At 40.1% G+C, this 13691-nt stretch overlaps 1 pseudogene; it reads right to left on the reverse strand.

Annotated features, from left to right (window-relative positions):
• Positions 1-567: 567 nt before the first annotated feature.
• Positions 568-1806, reverse strand: LOC146636767 (uncharacterized; annotated as a pseudogene).
• Between the last annotated feature and the right edge of the window lie 11885 nt (positions 1807-13691).

Here is a 13691-nt window from a genome sequence, read left to right on the forward strand (position 1 = left end):
ATAATGAAAGAAGTTGAACAAGTAAATGAAGAAACCAGGTAAAATGAAGTAATAATGAAAAAGTTAAACAAGTAAATGAAGAAACAAGGTAAAATGAAGTGATAATGAAAGAAGTTAAACAAGTAAATGAAGAAACAAGGTAAAATGAAGTAATAATGAAAAAGTTAAACAAGTAAATGAAGAAACAAGGTAAAATGAAGTAATAATGAAAGAAGTTAAACAAGTAAATGAAGAAACAAGGTAAAATGAAGTAATAATGAAAGAAGTTAAACAAGTAAATGAAGAAACAAGGTAAAATGAAGTAATAATGAAAGAAGTTAAACAAGTAAATGAAGAAACAAGGCAAAATGAAGTAACAATGAAAGAAGTTAAACAAGTAAATGAAGAAAAAAGGCAGAGGAGAGAAAACCCCAACAATCCCCTCTGAGCAAGCACTTGGCGACAGTGGGGAGGAAAAACTGCCTTTAAACGGGCAGAAACCTCCGGCAGAACCAGGCTCAGGAGGGGACAGTCAACTGCCGGGACTGGTTGGGGGGGTTAACAGAGGTGGAGCAAGACGAGGCTACATCAGGTGAGGAAGCAGTAGCGTCTCTCCTCTGGAACAAGTGGAACCATTTTTTTCTTTTTTTTCATGCACTTTTCCACAAGCGCTTTTTTCTCCACGATGAGATTTCTCAGCTCGTCGATGGTTTCTGCAAGTGGTTTTTCTTCAAGTTTCTCACATCTTTGTTCCACCTCTTCCAATGCTGCTTGTTGTTCTTCAAGCTTGTCTTTGAGTTGTTTGGATGTTGCCTCCTGTATCAGCTTGTCCTTGTGCATGTCTGCATTTCTCTGTTGGACCTCTTTGTGCTTGTCTTCTAACTGCTTCTTTCTTTTCTTGATTTCTTGATTTTTGTCTTCATGTATTTTGTCTTCTTGTTGTTTTTGTGACTGCATTTGAGTGTGTTCACTCTTCAAGTTATTGAATTCCACCAAACGCCCCTTAACGAGCTCGGAGTTGTTTCTCGCTATCTGATCGATCCTTTTCTGCATCTGTGAGCACCGTTTCTCCAGTTTGTCCCTTTCTTCTTCCACTTTAGTTGCTTTGTCCTCCAGCTGATTACAAAACTCTTGCAGTTTTAGATTTTTAGACTCAAAGTCCTGGACGATGCGTTTTCCTTCTTTCAGTCTTTTTTGTTGTTGCTCTTTCTGTTGAAGAAGGTCTTTATTTTGGCGCAGTGTTTCATCCAGGCTTTCTTTCAGCATGCGGTATTTTTCCTGCATGCTCTTCAGTTTGTGCTGCATGTCTTGTTGCTTTTTGTCCTGCTCTTCCTTCTGTTGGAGGAATTTATTCTTTTCTTCCACAGCTTCATGGAGCTGTCTTTGGAGGAGCCGATTTTTTCGGTCCATGTGTTGGAGATCCCGTTGTATCTTATCAGTCATCGTTTTCTTGTCTTGGAGCTGGTTGGTCATTTCTTTTAGTTCTGCGCGCTTTTGCCTGTTTTCTTTATTGAGGTGCACAATCTGCTCTCGGGCCTGAGCAAACTTGATTCCCCAGCCCTCATTAATAATGTTTATGTCCGGCTGGCGCTGTTGTCTTTCTTCCAGCTCTTTATTTTGGGCTTCCATTCGTCTACACTTGTCCTCCAGTTGATGTTTTTCTTCTTCAATTTGTTGCATTTTTTTCTGGAGAAGGTAGTTTTCCTTCCTACTCTCCTCTAATGCCCTTTGGAAGGATGAGATGCCATTTGGGGAAATTGGCTGGCCACGCCAGGAAGGAGAGGCGGCGTAATCTTTTTGAATTGGTTGTTTTTTTCTTGGAAACATGTTGGAGTTTCTATACGATGACTTTGAAGAGCTTTCCAAATGTTTCTGTGGTGAACGTTTTGTATGCTGCAAACACAGATGCTGCTGAAACGAACTAAATCTTGCTGTTTCTCACCCCTATTTAAGGAAAAACATCAAAGGACTTATGACGTTCTATGACATCATCACTCCAATGAGATTGTCACAAGACGTTTTGGAATGGGGTGTTTTTTTTTAAACTGTTTTCAAACTTAACTTAAAATTTCAGTGTTTCCTAGTTGTGGACTATTGGTTAGTCCAGCCGATAAAGAAATTAATTGTCACAAACATCCCTAATATTACATAACAGACAACAGAAAACAAGACAGTTTTTTTTTCTAATAGAGGTATAATAAAAGTTTTTTTAATTATCCTACTTTTTATAAAAGAGAACATTTATTAAAGAGTATGTATTTAATTAAAAAACTCTGTTCATCTAAAGCAGGGGTCAGCAACCTTTAAGACCCAAAGAGCCATAATTGGCCTATCTGGGGTTGAAAGGCTCGATAAATGCACGGTGTTTCGCCGGGTACACCGGCTTCCGCGAGTGTGATGCTTATTTTGAGCGATGAAAAAATAACAAAATATAATTTTATTTGTATATTGCAAAATCACAATAAGCTTCCAATTTAGAACTACAAGTAAAAAAAAATCGAGAAGAAAAACGAAAGAAAAATAAAGTATCGCTATTTACCGTCAACTAACAGAGTTCTGTCATGTTCTCGTGACAAAGTGCCAAACTGGCCTCAGTCGTGTTTTTCTTTCTTTCATCTTCTCTTCTTTTGTTGTTTTGTTTGAAGCATTTGTTTAATTGTTGTTTTTTATTGTGTGGAAAGAATTTTTCTGAAAATATAGATATAGAGAAATGATATTATATATAGTTCTATATAAAATGTGTACAAAGGAGAAAGTATATAAAAGGGTTTTCTCAGTGGGGGATCTATGCATGAATTATTTTTAAAGACGCGGGGAAAAGGACACTGTACCTGTCGATGCACGTTTCCCAAGACTAAACGAGTCATATCGCTCCATGTTTGCTACTTTTGGTTTTTGGTTTTCTCCCGCAGAGTAAGAGCATCGCAGGAGCTCCTGAAGTCAAACGACGCCTCCCAGCACTCATTTATTAAAACGGAGTCGATGCCAAAAGTCTTAAACGTTAGAATCAAAGCAACAGCTGTGAACTCAGTCATGGTGTCATGTGCAGCCTTCATCTTACTGTCACTACTTTTTCATTTTAGGGTACGTGAGGTAAAGCGTCCGTCGATGTAGCTTGACTGTACAAAATTATTTTTCTACGTTATTAACAAAACAGAGCAGAGACTGATGCTGCTCCTGTCTGACCCCCTTGTGTATGGCACGTGTGTGTGTGTGTGTGTGTGTAGGAGCGGCAGTCGCTGTGTGAGTGTGATATCACATCTGCATCACTCAAGCGTAGGCGGGCCCGCGTCAGACAACAATAAACAAAAAGCAGAAAAAGGCCAACAGTAAAAACTCAGACTCCAGCATGAGCTCCTTCCTGCTGCTTAACCAATCACCTTCCTCCATATCATCACTGCTCCCTCCCTCCTCCTCTCTCCATCCTACACCACCTTTGTTATTTAACACCGACCCCCCCCCCCAAACACCTGACTTCACTGTGTCGACACCGTTCCTGACTATTTCTGACCTCAGGTCAGCTCTGCTATTATCCTCACATTAAGGGTTCGTTCACCTGCCTGCAGATGATCTGTGAGCTCGTCGGTTGTAAATTAAACTCTAAGCACACTGAGGGTAACCGGGAGGCGTTCAGGGCCTGCAGTGCAGAGCTGCAACATGACAAAAAGGGATGGGGGCTCAGATCTCCTGAACAGGGTGGAAACAACACGGTGGGTTTGTGCTGTTTGTGATTCCTGCTCCGTCACTCTGGTGGAGACGACTGCAGCTCAGCAGCGCTCCCTGCTGATCCTCTGATGAAGATGTCAACAGTATGTAAACTGAGCTGATGTGCTGCTGTTTGAGCCCACGTGGTAGCGTACGTCCAGTATGGGAGAACTTAGTCACCGGTGCTGTCTTTGCTTGTGCTCTAGCTTTAGCCTGTTTGATTGTTTGTTTTCTATTTTATTACTGCCTAAAAGGGGAGGTGGGGGAAACACATGCCTGACTTCTCCTGTCAGAGGTTTTGTAAGCTCACTGGAAGGGAAACGTGCACAATGTAAATCATAAAACAACTGACTGGGGCTGTGCTGCAGGTGGATCAGTGCTGTGGACAGTAGCTGTGGAAAAGAGACTGGACAAAGACTCTCAGCCTTAAATACAGGACAGAGGATGATCCGATCATCTTTCAGCTAACAGTGTCGAGCAGAAGGACGGCCGGCTGATGCGTCCGTACGAACCCTTTTGTACTCACTCCTGTGTATAAGGAGGCGGCGAGGGGTTGTGTAGTTAACCTCAGCACCACACAGCTACAGCAGAGGAGAGAACACAAACGAGTCCTTTCATTCGGCTCTGTTCTTTCTCCTTGTCGGTTTTATAAGCTAACACTAGAGGGCGCCATTGTGGCACATTCAGCGCTCACTCTGAGGTCACTGGACAGAGAAGAAAATACCAAACTGGGAGACGGATGGAGACGAAACATCTGGAAGATCAGAACTGTACATTTTTAAGTGTAAGAAAAAAAAAACAGACAAAACATTTGTAAATATTAAGTTTCTTGTTTATTTATACATCCGGCCCTGTATGCTTCAGGAAAAACTGAACAGGATGGAGGTGGACCCCTGCCTGGTGGCTTGGATCTCCGACTACCTCACCGACAGACCACAGTACGCCAGGCTGAAGGACATCACGTCTGACACAGTGGTCAGCAGCACAGGAGCACCACAGGGAACTGTGCTGTCCCCTCTTCTCTTCACCCTGTACACCTCTGACTTCTCTACAACTCTGAATTATGCCATATTCAGAAGTTTGCAGATGACACAGCCATCATGGGGTGTATCTGGGATGATCAGGAAGAGGAGTACAGAAGTCTGGTGAGGAACTTTGTCGCATGGAGTCACACAAACCACCTGCAACTCAACACCTCAAAGACTAAGGAACTGGTTGTGGACTTCGGGAGGTCCAGAGAAGGTCCACTGCCGGTTCAGATAGAGGGGGAGGAGGTGGAGGTGGTCAATAAGTACAAGTACCTCGGGCTGTGGGTGGACAATAAACTGGACTGGTCATGCAACACAGAGCACCTGTATAAAAAAGCCCAAAGCCGACTGTACTTCCTCAGGAGGCTGAGGTCTTTTAACATCTGCAGGAAGCTCCTGAGGATGTTTTACCAGTCAGTGGTTGCTGGAGTACTTTTCTATGCTGTGGTGTGCTGGGGGAGCAGCACAGCAAAGAAGGACTCATCCAGGCTGGAGAAACTGATCAGGAAGGCGGGCTCTGTGGTCGGCATGAAGCTGGACACTCTGGTGACAGTGGCAGAGAAAAGGACATTAAAGAAACTGCTGGACATTATGAACAATGCTGGGCATCCTCTGCACACGGCCATAAACAACCAGAAGAGTCTGTTCAGTGACAGGTTGCTTCTCTCAAAGACAAGAACCAACAGACTTAAAAACTCCTTTGTCCCACACGCCATCAAACTGTTTAACTCCTCTCTGGAGGGGAGAGGGAGGGGAAACAGGAGGACAAAGGAGGACAAAGGAGGGGGGAACAACTAAGCTGTAGTGCCTCTTCACCTCACTGTACAATACCTTTGTGCAATACTTTTGTAAATAGTCAACGGTGCAATAGACCTCAATACTTGAAATGTGCAATTCACTTGTATTTTTATTTTTATTCCTATTTATTCTATTTATCCCCTTTGTATATTTTATTTATATTTGTCTCTGTATTTATGTGTGTGTGTGTGTGTGTGTGTGTGTGTGTGTGTGTGTGTGTGTGTGTGTGTGTGTGTGTGTGTGTGTACATATATATATATATATATATAACATTCTGTAACTGTAACTTCTGTCGGTGCTGTGCTTTTTTGGAAACCGAATTTCCCAGAGGAACCCACCCGAGGGATTAATAAAGTTCTATCTTATCTTATCTTATTTTATGTTTTGTTTGTTTGTTTTTTGGAGTGAATGAATGATATGCTTATTTTGTGATGACAAAAGACAACAGGTGCAGTTTGTAATGAGAAGAAAAAAATGGCCGTTAGCTAGAGGTTTCAAATGAGTTCATCCTTACCACCGATCAGTTTTGTCTTTGTTTTTTCAACAATTATTTTATTTTTGTCATAACGTTGATCGTTATCATGTGACCATCCTGTAGCAGGAAGGTCGCTGTAGCAGAAGTCATCTCCACTGAAGCCCCCTCACAGCAGAGGGCCAGTCATGCTGTTTATTAGGATTTGCTAGTTTTCAGTGAGAAAAAACATTTTCATCAAGTTTTAAATCCTTTCGTTGCTCTTTTCTCTGTGATTGTCATAAATTCGTCGTCCTCTTTTCAAGCCTTAGCTCGCTTTTATTTTGAAATATGAGTCTTGTGATCAGAGATGAATCTGTGCTGCATGATGTGCGTAACATCAGAGCGATAAAAGCCAGCTTTGCCTTTCAGTGATTCGCAGTAAGGACATAAATGACCTAAAATGAGACTGAAAAAAGTGCAGTCAGTTAAATGTTAGCTCACCTAACATGTAGCAGTGTTTACATGTAGCCATGTTTGACAGACTCCAGGGCTTTGATACCATAAGATGCCTCATATCCTCACAGACTCATGAGATCACACAGGTGGTCTGACCTGCTCGTGTCACACTGTGCTGTCTGTCTGTCCGTTGTTTTTCTCCTGCAGTGATGTTATGTAGCAGAAAAACAGTTGGATGCTGGAAAAGTGCAGAGCGATGGGTGACGTGTGGAGAACATCACAGTCTGTGTGTGTTCAACAGCTGTTAGAGCCACACTTTGTCCTTTCTGTGGTATAACTGCTGGATTTATTTTATTTCAACACTCAAAAACTGTCAGCAAAGCAAAACTTCATGATTGGATGATCCTGTGTCACGTCCACAGTGTCAAACGTGCACAGAGACAGTGACACCCACAGAGAAACCCTCAGCTTGGTGTCCATTGCAAATCTGCACCTGTTGTCTTGTTTCTACTTTCTTTGTTGAACTCAGAAACTCGAGACTTGAGATGAAGAAAAATGTTAAATAATGGAATAAAAAAAAGATGATTATTAAAAAAAGTAAAGTAAAATTATATAAATAAATGAGGTGATGATATTTCTGTTTACTTTAGAAGTTATTATACACTGTATGCTGTGATTCTGATCTGGGAAACATTAAAGACATTCATAGCCAGACTGCTGACTTTGTGTTTTTATTCAGTCGCCTAACAGAAGTGCAGTAAGAAACGATTTAGCCCATCCTGATTTCTTAGCTATTTGCATATTTGCCACACTTACGTGTTTCAGATCGTGAAGCAAATTTTTATGATAGATAAAGACTGTAGGTTATAAGAGTAATAAGGCATCCAACACCACAGACAAAAGTGTGCCATATGCAGTTTATTTCCCCAAATCATTAAAACACTACTGTTACCATAATTTGCCCAAACCATGGATCATCCCATGTGTTTAATTAAAACTACTGTAACCAGTAATCTTAAGTAATGTCACTCACTTGTTTTCACACTTTGAGCTCAACACCTTAAAATGAATAATGATATGATAATGAGCCCCACACTAAGATGTTCTGTAATCACTGCACAACCGTCTTCATTTCACTCATGTCTGCCTGAGTGATGCCAGAACCCTTAGAGAGGGAAAAAAAACATTAGCCAGCGGTTTGTCCTGGCAGGTCGGGCCTGGATCAACAGATTCCAGAGGTGTTGCTGTAAATCATGTGGTCAACCCTCCTTGTCTGTGAAAGGAGTGATACTGATTTTAACACAGTATGTGTTTCACATTGAATACACATTTTCCTCCTGCAGCATTTAACATTTGCCAACAATACAGTGTGTTACTGTAACCAACAAGCAGCCAGGAAAACACAGTTTTCTCCACACAAAATCAGTAACACAGAAAAGTGCTATCTAAAGGGTTAGGTCTGCAAGGCCCGCCCACACTCATGTGGACCTCCAGTCTCCCCCTCCTCTGGTCTCTGTCATCCTCCTGCCCCTGCAAAAACAAGCAAACAAAAACACACACATCCACCCTTTTTTCACTGTTTAGGGTTTATTAGGCATTAGCAGTGACTAATCCTGAAATAGTTATCGTCTTCTCAATTTCAAGTCAGTCACACTTAGTCCACATCATCAGTCCAGCCACAGTCCAATCACATGCATTCATCCAGTCACATGCAATCGTACCAATCATTGCTGATAGTGGAAAACCGCGCATGAATTTAAATATCCACTGACAGCAATATTACATCATTCCAAAAATAAAAACAATTCTTGTTGCTTTTGAAATGGATTGAATCCTTTTAAACACAGGACTTACCATCTGATATGGTCAGCGTCCTAGGTAGGTGAATTTCCTCAGAAGCCCGTTGTAATCTAGAGAAGCTCACCTTATATTTGCTCTCAATTAAAGTATTTTATAGCGCTTTTATTTCCAATCTTGCAGGCCTGCTTTTAAATCATCAACACACAAAATCTGCATCAATTTCAATAGAATCAATAATTTTATTTTTCTTCTATAATCCCAAACTTCAGGTACTGGAATGAAATAACTCAAATCTATGTAAACTATTTACATACCATTTTAAAGGTGAAAGCTGTCAGCGTGATTTGTTGTGACAATATTTTTTTGTGTTGCAACTCACTTTTCTCCTGTGTTTAAGATGAGCAGGGTTAAGAGTTCTGTCTACTTGTGGGGTCTCTGGTTTCTACCTTCGCTGTCAAACCTGCATATAATCAAACTCATCACTGACTGGACCTGAGGACCATCAGAAACCTCTAATATCTCTAAAATTTAGAGTCATTCTACTCACATACAAGGTCTTGAATAAACAGGTCTCATCTTATATTAAAGACCTCATAACACATTACCACCATAAAAAAACCCACCTGTGCATTGAATCATTAGTTGCTATTATTGAACTCTGGCTCTTTCCCATAGGGTCTTTTATCCTCTGCTCTTTTCTTTTTCTCCTCACCCCTAACATCTTGCAGGAGATTGCTGCCTGTCCCTGAGCAAGACTCTGCTGGAGGGTTCTTCCTGTTAAAAGGGAAAACACTGCCACTGAGTTTTTTTCTTTAATATTTTAGGGTCAATATAAATTACACATTATGGAGAAATACAAAACTAGATAAAAGATCTCTTCATCTGGTTTAAAGAATAACGAAGTAATGTAATCTATTTATCTGTATCTAACAAAGCTCTTATTTTCTCCAGATCTTTCACTGGCCTGCTAAAGATGCAACTAGAGCTATTTCTTAGCTTTAACCAATGACTTTATAGTAAATAGTGTGGCTCAACATGTTACAGTACTGAAAATTCTACAACAGCTTGTGCATCTTGCTCCGTGCAGACAGATGCAATGAAGTAAAAAATCATCTCACCCTGAGCAGGGACTTCTCATTATCAGCGCTGCGGTGCGTTCACGGTACATTGGTAAACTCAACACTCAACACACAGTAACATTTAAAATAAAATAAAAATAAAATACCATTGCCAATAAAATAACCCTGGGTTACACTCAGGAAAGCAAGCCTGAGCTCTGCGTGATCCGCTAATGATGCTACTACTGAGAGTAAAGTCTGGCTACACAAATACGTGAAATGTATAAAAGCCATTAATACAGGAAACCAGTAAAGGTACACAGCAAAATCTCCAGTGTTAAATTAACACTAGAGAGTGTCTATATGGGTCCACACCTCTGAGTGTTAAATACAACACTGTTGAGTGTTAAATTAACACTTTTGACAGTGTTATATGTTTAAAAGTAACCCAGTCAGTTTTGAAGATTAACAATGGCTAACACTAAGCAGTGCTGGTTTTCTAACACTGGAATATTTCTAACATTTTGAGTTATTTTCCAGTGGACCCATATAGACACTCTCTAGTGTTAATTTAACACTGGAGATTTTGCTGTGTATAAATATAGATGGAACATGATGCTTATGAATGTACATCATGGACAAATAACGCCAGTATTATGGCTTTCATAATAAAGATGTCTGTGCTATTGACACGCAGATGTGGTTAGCCCAATTCAATGCAAAAATATGAATGCTGCAAATTACCATAAAAAATAAATGAATAAATAAATGATGAAAACATTCACAACAACAAGAATAATAATAATAATAATAATATCATTTATATGATAAACATCAGCATAAACTTTCTGGTGAGGGCATACTTGCATTTCACAAGAATGTGAGCAGGTTATTAGTCTGTCATCTTATTGCTGAAGAATAGAAACAATAACAGTAGTAGGTAAATGTCTTTATTGTGTGGCAGTTTGCAGTTTACATAAACATTGTTTCCACTTCTATATTTAAGTAATGGCAGAAAAATAAGTAACTTCTGGAAATGTATTCTTAAAAGTTGTCATCAGCACATATGAGTCTGCGCACAATGGTAGCTGATAGTGAAATGTTTTTTCTTTTTTTTATATCAGACAGTAAAGAAGAATGACAGCTCTAAAAAAAGTTAAACTGAAGTTAAGAGAAGCTGTACTATATGAAATAGAAACTAACCACAGATATAAAAGATGCATTATTAGAGAAAAATGAAATGACTGACACGGGATTTACAATTCAGCTTGCATTTCCTCGAGGACTTCAATCATTCTTTTCTGTTGTCCTAGTTTCATTTCACGTTCCTCTATTTTCTCACCCAACTCCTCATTCTTCCTGTCAATGTTAGCCTTACTTTCCTTGACGGAATTCTTAATGTTCTCCATAAATGTATCAACTCGAGGAAAACCATCAGGTAAAACTTTTGCAGATTTCTTCATCAGTGCGATCAACTGGTCCATACGGCTCAAGTATTCACTCAACAGTTCAGAACCGAAGTTCACTCCTTCCTCACGCTCAGCCTGATGGGATAAAATGTAACAGTTTCATATTACATGAATGCAGTTTACTATGTTGTAACGTTATATTTGGTCATATATGTCCGCAGTTCTCTGAACATGTACTGACCTTCAGTCTGTCCGTCTCTTGTTTTATGTTCTGATAGTTTTCTTTGAGTTGTTTCTGAAAATCCAGCATATACAGTTATTAAAAGAATTTAAATTACACCAGCAACTTTGTTTGTGGTGACTCGCAAAATTACTGAAGCTTAAGAAAAAACAATTTACCAGCTGGTCCTTGTCTATCAGTGCACTTGAAAGGCAAACCAGAGACAGCAGGGTGAAGATGAGGAACAAGCCTTTGGTGGTGCTGCAAACAGTCACTGATGCCATTGCTGTTCTTAGTAACTCTGTCTCTAAGTCAAAGTTGTACAGCGTTAAAATTTGAATTGAAGGTTTACAAACTGCAGCTGACTGTCTTCATTATCCAGTGGAGTTATCATTCAAAAAAGTGCAACTTTAAGGATTCACAAAGAATCACAACTGAAAAACTCAAATTACAAATCAATCTGAAACATTTTAATTTCTATATAAAAAAAAATGTGAAGTCTGTATAAACCATGTTACAGTGATTTACTTACCTGTGATGTCAAAAGAAGCTGATGAATGAAGGAATGAAAATACGGCACATCACAAAGTTCTTTTATACATGCTTGTGGTTACACCTCCCATTTTGCGCAACTGTTTGTGTGTGTGTGTGTGTGTGTGTGTGTGTCACTGTCAGTGGAAAAAGTGGGATAATGGGTATTACACATCCTGTGTGTGGCATTCTTTCATTTCATGAGAAACTTTACTTATTGCTTGTTTTTTTTTTTCAGGAAAATGAAACTACATTTACAGGAAAACAAGATTCACAAAGGTGAGGATTTATGGCCTTGGCAACTCTCATTGTGTGAGTGCTTGTTTCTTTTGCTCTCCTCCACTCGTTGCCATCTGGTGTGAGTGTGGCTGTGAATGACAGGTGTAGCAGCCCTTGGCATCAAGAACAACAGAAGAGTCTCTAACGGGTGCAGCCATTTATTTCCTCACCAAACACGGCTCATTCTCTGGACATCGTTGAGCACCGTGAAAACTATAAAATAAGAAAAAATTGATACCTGTACAGTCCCCTTGAACCTTAACAATAAGCAATATCAACAAATGCGCTTAAACTAAATCAGGTAAATTTAAAGAAAAAAATTAAGTAATTCTGAGATTTACAGTCACTGCTTAAATAAAGCAAAAACAAAGGCTGCTTAATCGGCATCAAGGTGTTTCACAGTTAAGTAAACGTATAACATCAGATCACATTGCATCACATACCTCAGTCCACTTGCCAAGGGTGCAAACTCCCGTGAACATGTAAACATTCGTCCTGTTTCTCATGGGGCGCTGCTAGCTTGAGCGACACACGTCTAAGTTATAAAGGGTTCAGAAAGTGTGCTTCTTAAACTAAAAAGGAAAAAATATTCCCATGTACCTAGGGAACCTGTTCTGCCGTCATCCATTGGGGGCACACTGCACAGTTTGCCTGCCACCCGGGGGTAAGCAGAGCTATTTCTCTACTTAGATGCTATTTTTGGTGGGACAATCTGGAGAAAGATGTGAGGAACTATCTCACGGCCTGTTCCATCTGCGCCCGGAGAAAGAGCAGCACATCTCGAGCTGCCACGTTGCTGAAACCGTCTACCCACATTCAAGTAAGACTGTCATCCTCTTGGTTATAGACAGATCCCCGAAGGCTGCCCGCTTCATTGCTCTCAATAAACTTCCCACTGCTTCTGAAACTGCTAAAATCTTAGTAAACCATGTTTTCAGACTCCGCAGAATCCGTACAGAAATAGTTTCTGACAGGGGGCCTCAATTTGTCCCCCAAGCCTGGAAGGTTTTTTCCTGCTCTTCCTTAGGAACCAAAGTCTGCCTGAGCTGTGGATTCAACTTCCAAACCAATGGGCACACAGAGAGGCTTAGACAAGAGCTTGAGGCCGCCCTGCAGCCCCAACCTATAACCCTTCCACTTGGCCTACTCAGTTGCCCTGGATTGGTTGCTGACAACTTTTTAACCTCTTTGGCTACAGGTCAGTCTCCGTTAAAAGCTTCTGTGGATTATGAACCATCTTTGTTCTCTTCTACAGAGTTAGATCTCACAGTGCGTTCTGTACAACTCCAATGTCAGCAGGTTTGTACATCCTCGCACCGCTTATGATAGAATATAAATTGCACTAAATGTGGACGTACATGGTGACGAAGGCCAACTGACATTAAATTTGCCAGTGCACCCACATGCAGGCATTGCTGCACAACTAGAGCATATTTAAGAATTATATCTTTTTAAAGTAATCACATTTTATATTAAATATAACAGAACACTGACCTTTGGTATTGAATCTAAAGAAGACATTTTTCCTGAAAATTAAGGTAGGACAGAAATCACTGGTGATATGATTTAAACAAATAAAAATGAAATCACATTTGTTAGAGCGAGCTACTATAAGTTCACAAAAACAAAAGCGAGGAAAACAGGGCTATTTACACACACACACACACACACACACACACACACACACACACACACACACACACACACACACACACACACACAGATAGGAAGAGGGGAAATGGATATAAATGCAGACAATCACAAGGGGAAGACAAAAGTCAACCGAAGACACAAAAGATGACCATCAAAATAAAGACAGGGGAAAATCCAATGTATAACTACTAACCATGAACACAAGAAACTCACACTGAACAGGAAAACATGACTTTGGCTAGTGTTAAAATTAAAACCTTGACAAACCCACTGTGCATATAAAAGAAAATAACAAAAGACAGATTTAAGGAATGTGAAGCA

This window comes from Diplotaxodon limnothrissa, linkage group LG3, assembly GCF_057381915.1.
Source record: "Diplotaxodon limnothrissa isolate DT_005_m linkage group LG3, D_limnothrissa_male_GT1.1, whole genome shotgun sequence".
In the NCBI taxonomy this organism is placed as follows: Eukaryota; Metazoa; Chordata; class Actinopteri; order Cichliformes; family Cichlidae; genus Diplotaxodon; species Diplotaxodon limnothrissa.